The sequence below is a fragment of the Nanorana parkeri genome, unplaced genomic scaffold, assembly GCF_000935625.1.
Source record: "Nanorana parkeri isolate BGI_ZX_2015 unplaced genomic scaffold, ASM93562v1 scaffold1540, whole genome shotgun sequence".
NCBI classification, from domain to species: Eukaryota; Metazoa; Chordata; class Amphibia; order Anura; family Dicroglossidae; genus Nanorana; species Nanorana parkeri.
Genome location: NW_017307808.1, coordinates 164988 through 184656, shown reverse-complemented (window position 1 = coordinate 184656; position 19669 = coordinate 164988). Strand labels below are relative to the sequence as shown.

At 42.9% G+C, this 19669-nt stretch overlaps 1 protein-coding gene across 1 annotated transcript in view; it reads left to right on the top strand.

The window, feature by feature from the left end:
- The first annotated feature begins 635 nt into the window (after nt 1-635).
- PLA2G4A (phospholipase A2 group IVA) overlaps nt 636-19669 on the top strand; it is a 115552-nt gene continuing 96518 nt past the window's right edge. Inside the window, exon 1 of the mRNA XM_018570481.1 lies at nt 636-716. The gene's annotated coding sequence lies outside the window, so the exon portion shown is untranslated. The remainder of the gene's footprint in view (nt 717-19669) is intronic.

Genomic DNA, 19669 nt, shown 5'->3' with positions numbered 1-19669 from the left:
TCAGGTGGTCATAATAATCTGGCCACTCAGTGTATAGCCTCAAATCATCTCTGAATTCGTGCTGAAACTATCCTTCTTTCTGGAAGGTGGTTACTTTTCTCCCGGGTGAACCCTATGTGTGTTCCAAAAGTAGCGACTGGTCCAAGCTCGCTCCCGTGATGGTTTAGTTTACTTATTTGTATTGAAATTATAGTCCATCACGGAAGTGAGCTTGGAGCGGTGGCTACTTTACAACACACACAGGGACCATAGGGAACAAAAGTTGCCACCCTCCAGAATGAAGGACAGTGTCAGCACCAACTCAGAGATAATTTGAGGATCTACATCTAAATGATACACAAATAAGATACATTTGTGTTAATAGTTAAGGTACTTGAAGGCATCTTTAAGATTTAAACTCCTGAGTTTAGTGTCAATTTTATTTACTTTTTTAAAAAGGCAGACTTTGCGGTAAGTAATAAAGTTGTGGCTGAATTAAAAGACCTATAGCCGAAAAAAGCATAAATGGCCCTGGAGTGCAACTGGTTAATTCCTGAGGAGAAGCTGTTTGTGGTTTATTTACTTTAGTAAAAGCTGAGCCTACTACTGGTGAGGAGAGATCACGAGACTCCAGACTAGGAAGTGACTGACACACTGCTGGAAGACAGTGAAGAGATGTTCGCTGCACAAGGGCTCCATTGAAGAGGAAACTTTCTCAGGGGACATTGAGGAAAAAGGTATTGTTTATGTTACAAACAAAAGTTTACAAAACACTTCAGCTACCTGAAGCGTATAGATAAAAGTTAACCAACTTCCATAGATGTAGCTAAACTTTTTCCCATCCTGGTGATCCTGGTGATCCTGCTGAAGTGTTGTTTAGGAAGAAACAGGACACAAAGGAAATACACTGTTTGTTGTTTGTGTTAGGCTAATGTGTAACTCCATTGAAGTAGGAAGGGTATGATAAAATATAAGCTTTTGATTTAATGGTTCTGTAAACTACACTATATTCACATTTATCTTTGTCATGCAGAGCACAGTCATGTCACTTTGTGCGTCAAAAGTTTTAAGATAGTTTGTACCAGTTTGCTGTATTTAGGTGAAGTTGAAGACAAGCTAGACTGTTACGTTTTAAAACTGACTTTAAAATTCTGCCCTGTGAGGCGTGGTTTAGATTTGTTAACCGGCTCTGCATGCCTTAGGAGTCCTTAAGGTGCCCACACACCTTGCGATAATCGTACGATAATCGCGGGAAATCTGCTACTGTAAGGTTGCACGACTTTTATCTTAGTTCGAAAACCCGCCGAGAATCGTACGATTTTCGGCAGGTGTGTAGCATGCTCGCCGGACGGGCCGGTGTGCGCAAGCGCACACTGCCTGTTCAGCATTGCGCGGCTTGCGATCATCGCAAGTACGATCTGCCTGTCCAAGATAGGCAGATCGTACGTTTTGTTAATTACCTTACAACCATCGCAAGACAAAAGTCTTGCGATGGTTGTAAGGTGTGTGCCCAGCATAATAGAGTTTAATTGTGTAATGGCAGGCTGGGTACAGGTTGTAATTGTGAAGTGCATACGCATAGCTCTATAAATGGAGTGTAATGCTGTGTAACATCTCTTCCTGGCGCTGCTGCAGTGTTTCTACTTGCATTGCTTATCTCTCAGCTTCTGCTTTTCCTACTGCTTTTTTATGTCATAGTGGTTTCTGAAGAGAGAAGCCGTCCATTGCAAGCAGGCTACTCCTTTTTTTTTGTCCTCGCCATCTCAGCATTTTTACAGTGAGCTCTTATTGGTCACTAAAGGTTAATACACTTTGTGCACAGTTGCATGGTTTGCTATAAAAGCAGAACCCTTTAGTTACAGTAGAAAGAAAGGCTACACAATAACTTGCCTGTTGAATGAATTATGCTACAAGTCCCATCTGCCATCACAAGAGAGGGACTCATAGATCTCAATGGTGCACATCTTCAGTGACGTCACCACTAGGGTTGCCATCTTTTCTTCAAGTGAAACCCGAACACTTTAGCTCTGCGTGCGCCAATTCTTTGTGGGGGAGAATATAGAGGAGAGAGCGAGGAGATGCAGCCAGGAGAAAGAGGAAAAAGAAACAGCCAGAGGAGGAAGTAAGCAGGCCGGCTATAGAGGACTACAAATACCAGCAATACATTTTACAGCAATGCAAAATAATATTAAATTACATACTCTGTGTTGTCCTGGGGTGGCACCCTGATGTCCTCAGGGTCTCAGGTGGGCTATGCGTGCTTTCAGGTGGGCTATGCGTGCTTTCAGGTGGGCTATGCATGCTTTCAGGGGGGCTATGCGTGCTTTCAGGTGGGCTATGCGTGCTCTCAGGGGGGCTATGCGTGCTCTCTGGGGGGCTATGTGTGCTCTCTGGGGGGCTATGCATGCTCTCTGGGGGGCTATGCATGCTCTCAGGTGGGTTATGCGTGCTCTCAGGTCCTGTGGCGTCTCAGGTGGGCTATGCGTGCTCTCAGGAGTCTGTGTGTTGTCTCAAGTGGGCTATGCTGGCTTTTAGGTTGTTGTGAGGGAAGTGCGGGGGTCTCACCAGGGGTCCAGAGGCGGGCAGTCTGCTGTCAGGAAGGTGCTGGAGGAGGAGGACATGTCCGGGCTGGCCTGCGCCTATTTACAGGTCCCCATGGCTCACAGATTCCTCCTCAGGCAGATGCAGCTGCCTGAGGTCCTGTGCTTGCTGGGGACCTCGGCAGCCGTATCTGTCAAAAGTATCTTGTGTCAGCTGGCCTGACACCTGGTCACAAGACTCAAAGACCGGACTGTCCGGGTGAATCCCACCACACTTGTAGTCAATTGAATACTTCCTCAAGCCCCATAAGGACAGGTCCATACTTTTATGTAATAGTGGTTTCTGAAAAGAGTAGAAGCCATCCATTGCATGCTGCCAACTCTTTTTTTTTCTCCTTGCTGTCTCAGCAATTAAAAATGAGCAGCTTATAGTCGTTATAGGTTAATGCACCTTGCTCTTAAAGGAGTTTTTTTTTTGACTTTTTTATAAAAAAAAAAAACTTTTACTTAAACTACAAGGAGACATACCTGTTATATGATGCTTCCCCTTTGCTGTGGTCCTCTCTTCTTACATTTTACATTACATCCTTTCTGAATCCCTTTTATTTTTTTTTTCAGTTTTTTTCTATATGGTCATATGACCACAAAGCTTCAGTGCTCACCCCCCTCCACAACCTTACTGTGGCTGGTTGGCATACATTTATCTTCTAGCTGACAGTACTGTTGGCTGTGGATGACAGCACGATGATGTCACTGCTATAGGGAATTCAGCATGGTTGTCGCGCCTTCACAGTGCAAGGAGCTTTGTGGGCACATGCCCACATAGAAAAACATTTTAAAAAATAAAAGGATTTAGAAAGTGATTTATATGGAAAATGCCATGTTTCATGGTACACCCATAATTAGGGTACAACATGGAACATGGTGCCATTCTGCAGTCCCCCGCCCTCAAACCACCCCCTTCTTACCTGAATAGCAGGGTTCCTTTTTCTGTAGGAATGGCTGCACCGGCACAATGTGTCATCCATTCACAGGAACTGTGAATGGAAAAACTACAAGTCCATTGCAGCACAGAAACTCTTAGTTCTCATTGGAGCACAAGAAAAGTGATGTAATTGCATTTGTAGTCCATTGATTGCTTCCTCTAGCTCCATAACCAAACCTGTGTACTTCAGTATGGACCTGGGAATCACTCACAAATGGGGACACACAGCACATGTGACAGTATGCCTGATGAGTGGAAAGCATCAGCACTGGCATGTGTGAGGAATGGGAATGAACCACATGTTAACCCATCTGAAAGTACCAGCAGAGATGTAAAGCACTGTAGTGGTGCTGGCTACTACAGTATTTTACAGGATCCCTGTGGCCCTACCAGGTATAAAATATATACTTACGTTTGGCCAAGCTGGACCAATACATAAATGTTTTTATACCTGGAGTTCAGCTTTAAAAAAAACTGGTGCAGGCCCCGTTTTTTGCCACTGATGTGCATTTGCATGCCTTTAACCACTTCCCGGCTGGCCATTGTAAAAAAACGGTCGGCCAGGAGCTCTCCAGATCTGAGCGGGCGTCTTTAGACGTCTGCTCAGCCACGCCCCCTCGCAGGAAATGCCGATATGTGAAAACAGAAAGCGCTGCCCGTTAATGTACAAGCGATCCGCCGTGATTGGCTCAGCGCGGTATACTGTATGTAGCCGAAGCTACCGTACATACAGTATTACCGCACAACCAGCGGGCTGACAGATTAGTGGGTGTATTTAAACAAAATGGGTGGTAGACAAGACCCCCCTCATGGCTCCAGCAAGAAGAAGGAAATATGTAGCCTCGGAAGGGGTGGTAGTCTTATACGACAAGTATAGCCCAAAACCTATGTTTTAACTGGAAAATTAGGGGATCGTCTTATACACCCAGTCGCCTTATACACCAGCAAATACGGTACCCAGAATACGCTTTTCTTCAGTTTTGGGTAGAACAGGAAAGAGTTAAAAAAAAACCCTGTCAGCAGGGAGGTTTGCCTTCACTTCCAGACATGGAGACATGGAAGTGAGAGTAAATCTCCACAAAGTAAGCAGAATTCCCCTCTTAGGCAGTTTCTCCCATTGGAAGAGTATCCCTCTATTCCTGTTCTGGGGACAATGGATACATTTTGCATTTCCTATATTTTTTTCAATTTTGTGTCAATATCCAACAGGACAAATAGAGAGATTAAATCCACCCAGTGGAACACAGACAGCAATAAAAGTTTGGCAGGGGTTCTAACCCTTCTCCACTCTACCAAAAGAAGTTTTGGCTATACGTCCACTCAAACATAGATCAGTGGGCAACACTGATCAGAGGTCATGGTCTTGCCCCCCCCCCCCCAACATCTCTCTCTCCTCACTTGGCAACCTTATGTTTCCCTGCATACCCTGATACTGTACTTCCCTGCTACAGCTCCAGTTTGCCACCCAGCACCGTTTTCACTACCCCCCCACCACCACACACACCTCTCCGGCATTACAGCCCCCTGTTTTTCAGCTTCCCTTACCCAGTACTCTTGCTACTGCTCCCCTTTGATGCCCAGCTTACCTGCCACTGAACCCCCTGTCAGTCAGCACTCCTGCCACTTAAAACTTAATTAAAGGTATTACCTTTCCAAAGTATTTTTAAAGTCCCCTTTAACAGTCAAAACATTCATGTGTTCAAACAAACACTCATGTGTGCAATCACATTAAAGTAATATCAAACTTTTTTCAATAATGAATCCAGACCAAACAAATATTCATTGCCCAGCAAAGTATTGCTTTACATTTTTGCCCAAACACTTATAGTCATCATGTTTCTGAACAGCTGCGTCCAAGTCTCTCAGAGCTTCCCTGAACTTTCTGTCCAGTACAAGATCACAAAGGATAGTGCAGGCTCCAGCAACTATTCATCTACTAGCCTGGAGAAGAGGGGGGCAAGGGAGAGGGGAGTAGCTTGATTTGCTGTGTCTGTGGAGACACACACAGCTTAGTAGCATACACATGGGTGACTGCATAGCACTCTGCTTGAGAAAGGAGTCACTCTAAAACAGGAAGTCAGGACCAGTGCTCAGAGGACCAGCTGATTCTGCAAGAAACTAAAACATTTAAACATCAACGAGCAGCATTCAATGTAAGTGATTTCATAAACATTTAAAAAAGTAAAAAAAATCATTTTCAGTTTAATATCACTTTAAGAAAACTGACATACAAATAATTAAGAAAGTATATTGTTTTGCATCCATGACATGACCTTCAATTTGCAGAGCATGCTGAATATCCAATAAGAAAATCCAGCACTGCCTGTTTGCATCACAAAAAGTCCTACTTCTGCCAGGCGATAACATTTTAAAAAAGTGTGTGTGTGTGTGTGTGTGTGTGTGTATATATATATATATATATAAGTGTCTCTGAGGGCTAACCTCAATCTAACACTGACCCAGCTACATAGCAATAATAATCAAGCTCATCACCATAATCACTATCATACATTAGTACAATTTATTGAATGTGAATGAGTGTCTTTGCAGTACCATTAAAGTCTGACATTTTTGCTTTTTTTAACCACTTGCTGCCCAGAGCAATTTCTTACATGTGCACACACATGATAAAATCTGAATGTTTGCCTAGAAAACAGCTTCAGACCCAATTATATATTTTCTGAAAGCAGAGGCCTTGTAGAATAAAAAGATGCTAGTTGCAATTTTTTACGTTGCATGGTATTTGCGCAAATGTTTAACAAACAAGTATTTTTAGGATAAAATACACTAAAATGAAATTTAGTGCACAGAAACAGATTAGAATACACAATATTTTGGTAAAATATAAAAGATGGAGTTACACCGGGTAAATGGATACCAAACGTGTCAATCCTAAGGAGAACTATGGGGAAAAACACTGACCCCATAGTTCTCCTTTTTAAAAGTGTGTGCGTCCGTGAAACCGCAAAAAACGACAATAACCAGAATTTCCAATAAGGGACGCTTTAAACGCTTTTACGGCTCATCAGTTTTATATCAGCTAACAGTGATTGATGGCCTAGAATTATTGCTCTCACTCCGACGCTCATGAAGATAAACAAAAGCAACACAGACGCTCATGAAGATACGTAACATGTGTGGCGCAATTTTTGGTTTTCCACGTAGGCGCATGCGACATGTGTTTGCGTTGTATGTGCGTGCACGTGGGGGGCGGGGGACTTTAACCACTTTAAGACCAGGTGTTTAGACCCGCTTCCGGGCCAGGCCCTTTTTCAGTATTCAGCGCTGCGGTACTTTGACTGACGTTTATTCCGTCATGCAACGCTGTACTGAAATGAATTTTATACCATTTTTTGGGGACACATAGAGCTTTCTTTTGGTGGTATTTAATCACCACTGGGGGTTTTATTTTTTACTATAATTAGGAAAATTACTGAAAATTTTTTTCTTTTTTGCACGTATGCGCCCCCGACGCATGTTTGCATGCGTGTATGTATGGGTGGCGACTTTAACATTTTTTCATTTTTTATTCTTTTTTTATGTGTAACTTAAAAATGTTGGGGGTGGGGCTTTAATTTTTTTTTCTTCACTAAACTTTATTGCTATCACATATGAGGGCTAATAAAAGCCTCCTATGTGTTAGCAAAAACATGTGACAGGTTCTCTTTATGGAGACATCAGGGGTCTCCAAGACCCCTAATGGTACTAGGACCCCCCAAAAGAAGCTGATGAAGCACAGATCTGCTCCATCAGCTTCTTTCCAGCTTATGAAGCTGGAGAGTGACACAAGAATGCTGAAGTGATGTAGTTTTACGATAAGCGGCAGGTGTATGGGCAGCCTGCGACCGCTTCTACTGTAAGGTCGCACGACATTCGTCTTCCGAGCACGCTTGAAAACCTGCCGAAAATCTTATGATTTTCGGCGGGTTGGTGGCGTGGTCGGGAGACGAATGTCGCGCGGGCTGGTGTGCGCAAAAGCACACTGCCTGTTCAGCACTGCAATCATCGTTCGTACGATCTGCCTGTCCAAGATGGGCAGATCGTACGAAATTTTAATGACCTTATAACCATCGCACAACGAAAGTCGTGCGACGGTTGTAAGGTGTATGGCCACCTTAAAGGAGAACTATGAGGTGAGTGCTTTTCACTCGCCTCATAGTTCTAGCCGACCTGTGACAATGAGACTGTCACAGGTCGGCTCAGTAGATAGGGAGGTGAGCGAACACATACCGGCGTTCGCTCACCTCTCGATCCTGGCACGGCTCTCTGCCGTGACAGGGGAGGGGCTGGATTCCCCCCTCCCCGCTCCGATCTGCCAGCGCTGACTGGCGGAACGGACGGGGGAGGGGGCGGGTACAGCTGGCTCTGCCTCAAGATAGGCAGAGCCAGCTGTCAGTCACGCAGCTGGGCGGATCCCGGCATAATTGTCGGGATCCACTTCAGCTGCGGCGTCTCAGTATACCGCGAGCAGCAGCGGTATACTGCGGCGTCTCGGTATACCGCAAACTACAGCGCATGGTATACTGAGCCTAGGGTAACGGTAGGACGCTAGTTTGTGTCCTCCCGTTACCCTAATGAGAACTATGGGGAAAAGCCTTAACCCCATAGTTCTCCTTTAAGGCAGGTTTGGTAGGCCAAATGGACAATTACCTTTAAATATTTTCAGCCCCTCTCACAGGCTATTTGTGGACCTTTGAGCTAAAATCTGAAATTGATAATTTTATATCCTAAAACTTCTGATTCCTTTCCTCAGGCACCAAGCTTGAGAAGCCTTAAAGCGACATTAAACCCTCAGATTTTTTAACATAAAACAATAGTGTAATGTGTGCCTTACTGTAATCCATGGTAGTTTCCCTTCTCTTTGCTGCTCTTCCTTTTAAATCCTCATGTCTTCTCATGCTGGTGGAGAACTTCCCTTTGCAGCTGAGTGCCTCTTCCTGTAGTGCTGGCTCAGGTTGCAAACGTACACACAGACACCATGTAGCCATTCCAGAGACAAGGCAGTCTGCTGCAAAACAGAAGTTCTGCCCAGCATGAGAACAGATACAGATTTAAAAGGAAGAGCAGCAAAGAGAAGGGAAACAACTATGGACTACAGTAAGGCACACATTACAGTATTGTTTTATGTTACAAAATCTGAGGGTTTAATGTCACTTTAACTGGACCTCTTCTAAGCTATACCCGCGCCAGGCCTGGAAGCCAATACTGGGCCTTTTACATACACACACATCCTTTCTAGGCAAAGCCAGAGATGAATGATCCCTTTTAGAAGGTATCACCAAATATTTATTCTCTTTCTCTAGAATTACAGCCAATACATTTTTTTAGATTTGGATTGCAGAGTGCAGAGTGATCAGAAACATCTGTGATTAGTGATTAGATAGAGTGATTAGTAAACATCTGAGGTTATAACTTTCTGTGCGCTGGCAATGAAAGGTACAGGTGCGGGATGGATTTGTATCCAGGTTTTTATTGGTGTCCCCGTTAGGGAGATTGGTGTCCAATATTACCAAGAGTGACCGAAAATTTCGAAAATTTGAGTTCTCACCAGAACAGGAATAGAAGGCAATGTTTCAATAAGGATACTAACACTGGTGACCCTGGTGACAACCAGCGATGTCCCTTAATTTTGAAGGATTTCCTCTCTCTTTGTGGTTTGGCTAGGGTACAAGAAGTGTTGGGAAATCTCCCCAGTGGGCATTCCTTAATTTATCCAAAATTTTAACAAATAGTTTTAGATTTATTTCCACTGTTATAATATCCTAACTCAAACCAAATGTTTTTAGGTTTGATTTAAATCTGAGAGAGTTATAATTTATTTCAGATTTTCATTTCGCTCTGTCATACCATAGGGGAGATTTTCTCACACTTCCTGTATTGATGGGAAGTTACTGAAAATCTCCTCAAAGCTGTACTCCAGGCAGATCTAAAAGACACACGTTAATGCAGCGCTGTATTCGTTAATACAGCCTTAAATGCATTTAATTTCAGTGCAAGTGGTGTAAGTACCTGAATCTGATTTATTAGCTATCAGTGTGCTGATCATAATGAGGGGATCAGACTCCTACCTAGGTGTACAGCAAATCTGTTTGCACTAGTTAGATGTTGCAGGCATGTTGCAAGTTGGGTTGCACTGCTTTGCCTTTGTTTCTGTCTCATGGCCTTCATTTATGAATTGATTTGGGGTTTTGTAAGGCTGATGTTTTAAGGCATTTCAACCAACAAAACAAGCTCTATAAGCTTCTATGGCATGACCTTATGCTACCCAAGTGGGCTACACAATGCCACTAACAAAGGCTGCAGAATACTTGCTGCTCATCTCCCTGGCTGCCATGTCAGCAGGCTCTGACATGGGGTATAGAACCTCACAATGCCAAGGCTGCATTCAGAAGTCCACTCCACTGCACTCTCTGCCATGCCTTGGCAAACCAGGTACACTTTAAAGGTGAACTCGACTGGGGGCTCGTTTAAACATACTACGGTGACCTTCATTTTACCACACAGGATCAATGCAGGTCAAGCACACAGAAAACTACAAGGACACGGAAAACTGTTGTTTTCTATGTGTCCCATTCACACATTGTGTGAATTGAACACTCAATATTAAAAAAATGTAAATAGTGACAGCTTAGGTAGTGTGCGATACAACGCACACTGCTAGAGTTGCCATAATTCCCTGACCTCTACAGTTACAATTATTTATTTATCTAGCGCCAACATTTTCCGCAACACTATACAAGACAAGTAAGAAACACTGACAAGAATCATTGGCATACAGAAACAGTACAATCTAAGAAAACACAGCGTTTTAGTGGACTGGCTAGTGTAAATGAACACTAATAGTTGTAGTGTCTACAAGCTACCAATGCTGAAGCAATAAACATTGATGAAAAATATAAAACTGTAGTGTAAAATGTCAGAACTATGTTGTTGGAACAACTATATACCTACTTTTAAATGCACCTTGCAGAAATCAATATAAAATTTACTTTTATGAACTGTGTAATAGTTTGCAAAATAAACCCAACAATTTCTAACAATTCAAGTAAAGTGATTTAACAATATAATTTGCCTGTGTCTTACTGCATTTAAATTGCTACCCTCAGGCATCAATTTTGTATGCTCTTCTGCATTTCCACTCCTATAAATTCAGTTTGGGTATCTGACAACATAACAGCATGAAGTGGTAGGCAGTCTTCCCAGACTAAATAACTAAAGCTGGCCATACACCTATAGATTATCTGCAGATTTTCTATGGTCAGATGGAAAAAGTGGAATAGATTCCTCCATCTATGCTAAACTGTGTGGATCAAGGAATCTCCATCTGGGCCAAGCTTCAGTATCTTGCTAGTCGGCCCCACTGGCTGTTAATATACCTGAATAATCTGATTGGATTCAGGCATTGTTCAGGTATTTTGACAGCCAGCGGGGCCGACTAGCAAGATACTGAAGCTTGGCCAGTGGGAGATTCTGCCATCCACACCGTAGAATCTGTTGCACTTTTTCCATCTGACCATCGAAAATCTGCAAAAAATCTATAGGTCTATGGCCAACTTTATACTACTAGTGTCCAGAGAAGTGCAAGTTTCTGTCTATTCCCATGCCGTAGCAGATATCTACTAATTCCCAGGGCCAGAATTCCCACAAGGCCAACCGAGGCCCTGCCTCGGGGCAGCAGGGAGTAGAGGGGCAGCAGGGGTGTTGATTTTCTCTCTCCCAAGGCCCAGGACATGCAGTTCCGGGTGCTGGGCGGTAGTCCTTTTCTTTGGGCAAGCAGGGCTAAATGTACAGTGGGGAAGCCACCGCTTGTTTTGTACAAGTGATCTTGGCGATCCGGCATACAGGGGGCGCATTGAGGAACCTGGCATTGGGGCAGCAGAGAGAGTAAATCCAGCCCTGCTAATCCTCTATCTTTTATAGAGTGATCATAAAGGTATTCTTTCACCAACAAAAAAGCACTTTGACATGCAACACTTCACTAACAAAGAAGTATGCTTTTGGGAAACCTTTTGAAAAGTTTTGAAGGGACAGTCTATCCAAAAGTCATATTTCAGTGACAGGTGCAGTCTGCTGGTCTCTTATAACTTGAGAACTATAGCAGTGCTCCTGGTAATTTCCACTCTTTATTTTGCATACGTAATTTAAAACAACAAATTGAAAATGTGAAAGGAAATGAGGGTCCCGATGTTTTGCCACGATCCTATAAAATGAGGAAGTCTAAAGCACTACACAACCAATGAAATATGAGGTATTGGCTGAAGACCTGCGTTTCTTTCCAGTAAACACACGCCTGGGTCTATGATTGCTATTGCTTGTTATCTTACTGCAGTTATTTAGACAAAGCTCTGGCAATAGAGTCCACTTAATACTGTATATACTTTACATGCAACGTTTCCTGGAATTTTCATTCTGCATATTAAAAGGTCATATTAAAGTGACATTAAAGGAGAACTATGGAGTTAAGGCTTTTCCCCATAGTTCTCCTTAGGGTAACGGGAGGACACAAACTAGCATCCTCCCGTCACCCTAGGCTCAGTATACCGTGAGCATTAGCTCGCGGTATACTGAGACGCCGCAGCGGATCTCGAAAATTATGTCTGGATCTGCCCAGCTGCGTGACTGACAGCTGGTCTTGCCTATCTAGAGGCAGAGCCAGCTGTACCCGCCCCCCCCCCCGTCCGTTCCGCCAGTCAGCGCTGGCGGATCGGAACGGGGAGGGGGGAATCTAGCCCCTCCCCTGTCACGGCAGAGAACCGTGACAGGATCGAGAGGTCAGCGAACGCCGGTATGTGTTCTCTCACCTCCTGATCTACTAAGCCGACCTGTGACAGTCTCATTGTCACAGGTCGGCTAGAACTATGAGGTGAGTGAAAAGCATTCACCTCATAGTTCTCCTTTAAGGGCAAAAGTGCCCCCTACCCCACTGCTAATGTAAGGACTTACCTTAAATGATTCCTCTTAATCCGATCATCTTCTTCTTTCCTGTAGTTTTTAGCTGTCCCTCAAGCGCTTGAGGGTCTCCTCTGATGGAGTCCCACGGAGTCTGTGCGGGTGCACGCTGCTCCATAGACTTACCTTGTGTGTCTCCTCGTCTCCCGGCCAAACATCTGAACTGTGCATGGGCCCACCCCAAGATCCTTTGCGGCCGCCCAAGAAATTTTCAGATCTTCGGATGGGAGTGCGGTTTGCTAGCAGTAGATATATGCAAAAACCAATGAGGGTTTAATAACCCTTTAAGCAGTATGAAAAATAAAATTTTCTATAAAAATAACAAATAATTTCCATTAAATTTGACAATAAAAACGTAACATAAGTTCAATCATTAACATCATTCAATCATTATAATCATCAAACATCATTTTTATTCTCTGAATAAATAGATCTGATTTTAAGAGACAACTAGTTGTTAGTATAAATGGTGCGCAATAAATAAATATACATTTTCGTGTATCCAGAAATGAATCCAGCATGGCTGAATCAAATAAATATACTGTGCTGCAAACAGTATACAATACATGTATTACATGTAATTTATATTAAACAGAACAAACCTATTAAGTACAAAAAATAAATCATGTGCCTATGTCCATATACAAAATAAGTAATAATGAATAATAGAATTAGTGATCGCAGACACAGTCCAATATAGTGTATCTTCCACCACAAGAATCCAATCTCCCTCGTGTCAGGAATAAAGTTGGGTAAACTCACCAGCAGGTTTTGACCACTACAATTTAGCAGACAAACAAGCACTTAACCCTTGCAGTGTGGAGGATAGTGCAGATCGCACTTCAATAGCTTATAGCTGGGCTCCAGGAGCCCAGAACTGACAGCCCAGGGACCGGAAGTGATGCAATCTGCATCGCTCCCGGTCCCATAGAACGGGGAGGGGATCGATGAACGGAAGTTCGTCGACCTCCTCCCCAGCTCCCCGCGCACACCGGCCCGTTCGGCATTTGTCTCCCGAGCACCGTTCAAACCAGCTGAAAATCGTACGATTTTCGGCTGGTTTTCTAGCGTGCTCCTTAGACAAAAGACGTGCGACTGTACAGTAGAAACGGTCGCACGTCTTCCATATACTTTGCGATTATCGTACGATCGCGGGATTCCCGCGATTATCGTGCGATAATCGCACAGTGTATGGGCACCTTAAAGGCTAAGGTCTTGCGATGGTTGTAAAGTGTATGGCCACCTTTTTAGAATGGGCAAAGCATACAGTTTTAACATTAGAAAAGACATGGCTGGTTTCTAGAATTGCTCCTTTTTCAGCATACTGCTCCAGAGCAAATAGTGAAAACTATCTCCACGTCCTCAAGTCAAATTACCTGGTAAGACAAGAATCTTGAAAGAAAAGGACCCAAATCAGTGTCATCAAGAATAATAAGAATCTTTAGCAATACAGGAAAATATTATTTTTTTAAAAAAAGGTAAAGCTGCAAAAAACTGTGGAGTCAGAACTTTATGTGAAAATTCAGCAATGCATTAGTTGGTTCAGATAAAATATAGAATTAGAAATGCCTCTCCTCCTCTCCATAACATAAAGAAGAGATATTCTATAGTGTACTGAGGAGGACTGATCACATTTTTGGGGATTTCAGTGCAGCAAATGCAGGGTGCACACAATGTTAAAGGAAAACTCCAGGCAGAATAAAACTTAACCCCTGCAGTGCGGGGGTAGCCCCCTGCATGGGTTAAGTGTTCGGAGGGGGGGACTGGCTGCAGGGACCAGCCTAGCAGGCAGGCACGACAGAGGTTCAGGGGAGTATATCTTTGTTATTTTAGACCCTAGACGAAAATGAGCACTTAACCCTTGCAGTGCGGGTGTAGCCCTACTTCAAGGGTTAAGTTTTATTCTGCTTGGAGTTCTTTTTTAAGTGCTCACTGTTTTTCTGGCAGATACAACAAGTGTTTTTCTGTACTTACAGCATTTTCAAAGAGATAAAATATAAGCAAAGTATGCATGAATTGAAGAGATGCATTAAATACGTTTTTTATTCTGCTCAAATATATGGTACACTTTAAGTTAAGTGCCTTATAGATTTTGTCATCTTTATTTGTAAACATCAGTCTTAAGCCCAGGGCAGCCATCACGGGGGTTCGGCAGATACTCATGTAAGGGGCCCTGGCAACCTGGGGGGCCCGCCAGGGTCCCTTACATGTCTATCGGGCGACGGTGAAGGGCAAGGAGGCGGAGGCCTGGCCCCAGCATTGCAGCTCCAGTGGCTTTGAGACAAGCTAGGGCCCCATCAGCTACGCTGCTCGTCTGATGTCGGACTGGCCGGAAGTGATGTCACTTCTGGCCGGTCCGGTGGCATACGAGGCCATGTAGGTGGGGGGGGGGGGGCGGCCTTAAGCTGTGTAAGGGGCCCTAAAATTTCTGATGGCTGCCCTGCTTAAGCCCATCCCATTCAGCAAGCATTCACATCGTTTTCATAAAGCATCAAATTTCCTAGATGCTTTATACTGCTTACCCATCATGTGCAGTCTGGGAGTGATAAATTCAGACCTGCTAAAGTGTTGGCTGTAACAACTGTTTAGCAAGCTTCAGCAGGAATTTGGCAAACTCTGGTAAACTACTGAGTTGACCTCTGCAGACACTTACTAAACATGAAGTGAACTCTTGTTGAAGCGTGTTAACTGCCTACTTTACATGATGCTTTTTAAACTGGCATTTATTTGCCTATAGAAGAAAAAGAAACTTACTGTATATGGCCTCCAATCAATATCGTATATTATTTTGCTTTCCTTCCCGTCCAAACGGTAAAAAATTACCTATATAGTGTAAACACGCTATACTATGTCAGTGGATATGTATAGTGTTGTAAAGTCATAGCAATCCATATAGCCACATTTCCCCTCATTCACTAGTACAAGTAAAGGTTTCTTAAAACTGTCGAGATTTTTTCTCTAAAGGTCTGCCGTAAAGCATCTCAAAACTCCAAAGCAAACATGTAAGGGGTTATTCACCAAGCTGCTGAGTTAATAACCGAGTCAAAGTGAAATGAGCCGAAGCCTGTTCGCAGCATCTCTGTACAGCTTCAGTCAGCATGTTCGGTTGAACCGAAGGGAAGATTCCATTGGTTGAGGCAAACATTCAGCAATTCCTTCTCTGCTGTTCACCCCTATTCTCATAGGGACCTAACAGCAGAGAGTGAACAGCAGCATTTGGCTCGGTCATTCTGTTTGCTACCTCAAAGGTAGCGAACAGAATGAGAAAATACATGTAACGAAAAAATAAATAAAACAGCATGGGATCCCCCTCCCAATTCATACCTGACCCTTTAGGTCTAGTAGGAATCTTAATGGGGACCCGCCGATGTAAAACATTAAAACGAATGTGTGGGGTTCCCTCTAAAAAACATGCCCTCGGCTTTGGGATGGTGCTTTTCCAGGGGGGACCCCAATTTCCCAAATTCTTACATACATTGACTTGTTCTCCACTATCTCTCTGCGTGGAGGTGGCCATTTTGGTAGAAGCAGGGCAACAAAATAAAGTGAGCTGTCAGAGGCAGCAGTGCCTTAGTGCCCATGGACACATACAGTGGTAATACACTGGTTGCCACTGCAGGTCACCGTATGGTGGCGGGGACCAGAATGGAGTATACACATTGTACACTGCTAATAACGGTTTTATTAAAAACATGTAAACATTGACAACTCCACTGGTGTTTCGGCCTTGTCCTACAAAACCTATGACCTTTGTTTGAAACATTTATTAGACTGAAACATGAATATACACTGCCACTTAGGGATGTAACTGTTTTGACAACATAAGTGAAATTGTTTTAGAAATCACATGAGGATCAACCTGAAAGCTATAGTTTAGCTATAGGTGACGTCTGTTGGGTGGTCGCTTGCTGTTTTCTTATATCTTTTGGGGATTGAAATAGCAGTTTTAGATCGACTTGTCTTGAAAACTTTGGGTAGTTTTGTCCTTCTTTTGAACAATAGCTGCTTGAGGTGTGGACAAGTAATAAGAGTATTGGCACGGTTATCTACCAGGGAGCATGGCCATCTATCTGGTGAAATCTTGCAGACATCTTCAGAAGTAGCTGGATGGACCTGGGTGCAGCATCAAGCTTGAATCATTTTATTTGCAGAAAGCTCTGAATAGTTCTTGTGGTTTCTCTGTGTAATATAATATGTGTCTTGTTTTCAAACACCTTTTCATGACATGACTTTCCACTGCTTTAAACCAGTTCTAATGTCATGTGTGAATAGTACTTCTAGTTACACACTTAGACAGCAAGTAATTGCGTACTTTTTTGGACATTGACACAGACGCAGCTTGAGTAATACTATCGGCATTGTTCCTCTGTGTAATAGGGAATTTGGAAATACAGCATAACATCTACATCATATGTCTGCTTTTTGCTGGTCTTAGCCACAAAGATTGTGTTTTATTTTTTTTCCACTACTACCTCCACTGTTGTTCTTGGCTACATCTGTTCAGTTGAACAGAAAAAAATAGCCCCCAAAGCTCCTCTTGTCCTCCCTACCACATTTGTTTTGAAGCATAGAGATCTTTCATTAGATGTTTTATAGCTTTAATGTTGCAATGTGTTTGTCCTATAAATGAAAAAAGAGCAGCAACCACCAGATCAATAAGTCAACCAAATATAAACACAGTGGGCTGCGCTAAAAAAATAACTGCCAATAACTTATCACCCCAAAGATATATTCCACTATCTATATTCCTCGCACACTGTGCCAGTACAATGTAACAAACAGCTAAACTTGATGAATATAATGAGTAGAATGCCACACTCTCAGTGACATGTATACAGTTAACAATAATACAATATCAAAGAAGATTGCACATAAAACATATAAAGCGTAGTGCAATCATAAACAGAACAAAACAAGCTCAGCGAGTTCGCATACACTTAGGACTTGTTCACACCAAGCCCCGAGGAGATGAAGAGCAGTTACAGAATGCAACAAAAATGCATCCAATGTATTCCAATGGTATTTTGAGTTCTAGTTCACACCGCAGCGTTCAGTTCCAGAGCATGTGGAAAAACTGCAGCCTACCCTATTTTTTCTGCTCTGGAACGCACAAAAACACATGCAAACACCCTGGAATGCACTGGACTACACCTGAAAGCCCATTTTAGGCTAAACAAAAAAGAAAACGGACCGGAACGCATCAAAATGCACTGCACTGCATATGGAGAAACTCGTGCAGATCTGGTCCGGATTTGGTGTGAATAAGCTCTTACTATCTGTGCAATGTGATAAGAAAAATCCTTGATAAAACAAATGAAGAAATTATTTTTGGTTTAAAAATCAACAGTTCAGCCTTAGTGTGAACTCTTATCCTCCTGTGGGCGTTGTCACAAACACAGTGACGGCCACTATACAGGCCTAAAAATACTGCTCACCCTATCATGAGAACCACTCAACAGTTCGCCGCTCCCCTCTCTAATCCAGGCGGAAGGAAACCCTTCAATAATAGCTGCAGTGAGCACCCATCTACCTTCCTTTTAAACACCGTTCATCAATCAAAGGCATCCACCGGTAAAGCAGCTCACTTCTCAACAGTTACTTCTCAACAGTCACTTCTCAACATGAGCTTAACTTGTTAAGCTCATGGGTACATGTTACAAGGAAGAGATGCTCCATAGTGCACACTGTTAAACAACTCTAAAATGATTATTTAAAAATACCGTATTACTCACATAAAATCTTTTTGGTAATAGCATAACTATCTGCTTTGCATATAGATCCAAGCACACCTCAGTCCTAGCTTCAGCATTGCTAGCCATGCTGTGTGTTTCCCAGCTCCAACCTATGTACGTTACATCTGTAATCCGACTTTATCAAGTTTAGCTGTTTGTTAATTGTACTGGCACAGTGTGCAGGGGATATTTCACATATAGTGGAATATATCTTTGGGGTGATACGTTATTGGCAGGTATTTTTTTAGCGCAGCACATTGGGGGGAATTTATCGAAACCTGGAGCAAACAGAATCTGGAGCAGTTGCCCATGGCAACCAATCATCATCTCTCTTCAGTTTTCTCAGGTAAGATTTGAAAATAAAAGAGAGACGCTGATTGGCTGCAGTGCAAATCTGCTCCAGATTTTGTCTGCTCCAGACCTCAAAGGACTACCCCATAGATCCCTCCATATACCAATGCTTGGGCATTGCACTAAGGTCTATGCAGCTGACTGAGCATGCAGAGTACTTTGTCCACATGGCTAGCAAAGAAGAGGTGTAAAAAAGCTTCCTACATATAGATATGCCAGATTTTGTTTTGCTAGTTGTAGTCATAAGTCTAAAGATGTCTATAAAATGGGCATAGAGATTGAGTCCAACTGCCAATGTGGCATCCACGCCCCTCCTTTGTAGTGAAGTAAGGTTAGCATGAAGGATTAAGTAAGGCTTGGGCTAAGAATAGACAAGATTTAGTGTTAATTCAAGTTTACTATAGTGAATCTGCCATGTTAATTAGAACATACTGTATCATATTACATGACTTTACATTACATTACAGTACCTGTGTCTACATTTGAATGCTTGCAGGAGACCAAATCTCGGTCCCATCAGAAATTATACTCTGAACTAGTATAACAAAACTGTAAAATCATTAAATAATATGTGCTATGCCTAATTAAGAATTTTTGTACTGTTGCTGTCATGTCAGTTCTGTAGTACGGTATAATGCTCTGTGTTGTTGAGCAATACATAGTTAAAGCCAAACTTTAGACTGATAATTGTTTTTTTATTGCTGTGTGCTTCCACATTGGAGAGATTTGTGTCACTTCTTCTTTTCTGGTGACAAGGGGTCAAAGAGACAGTATTCTGGTAAACCCCTTTCCCTTTCTTTCTTGTTCTGTGGTCAAAAGGGAAAATAAGTATAGGGTAATCTCTCTAGTGGAGTCACAGACAGATATAAAATAATCCAAAAAGATTTTTTTTCCAGTAAGGTACTGGACCCAGGGGTTAACAGTTTATAGTAAAAAAAAAAGTCTTAAAGGAGAACTATGGGGTTAGGGCTTTTCCCCATAGTTCTCCTAAGGGTAACGGGAGGACACAAACTAGCCTCCTCCCGTCGCCCATAGCTCAGTATACCAGGAGCTACAGCTCCTGGTATACTGAGACGCCGCAGCCGGAACGGATCCCGACAATGCTGTCTCGATCCACCCAGCTGCGTGAGTGA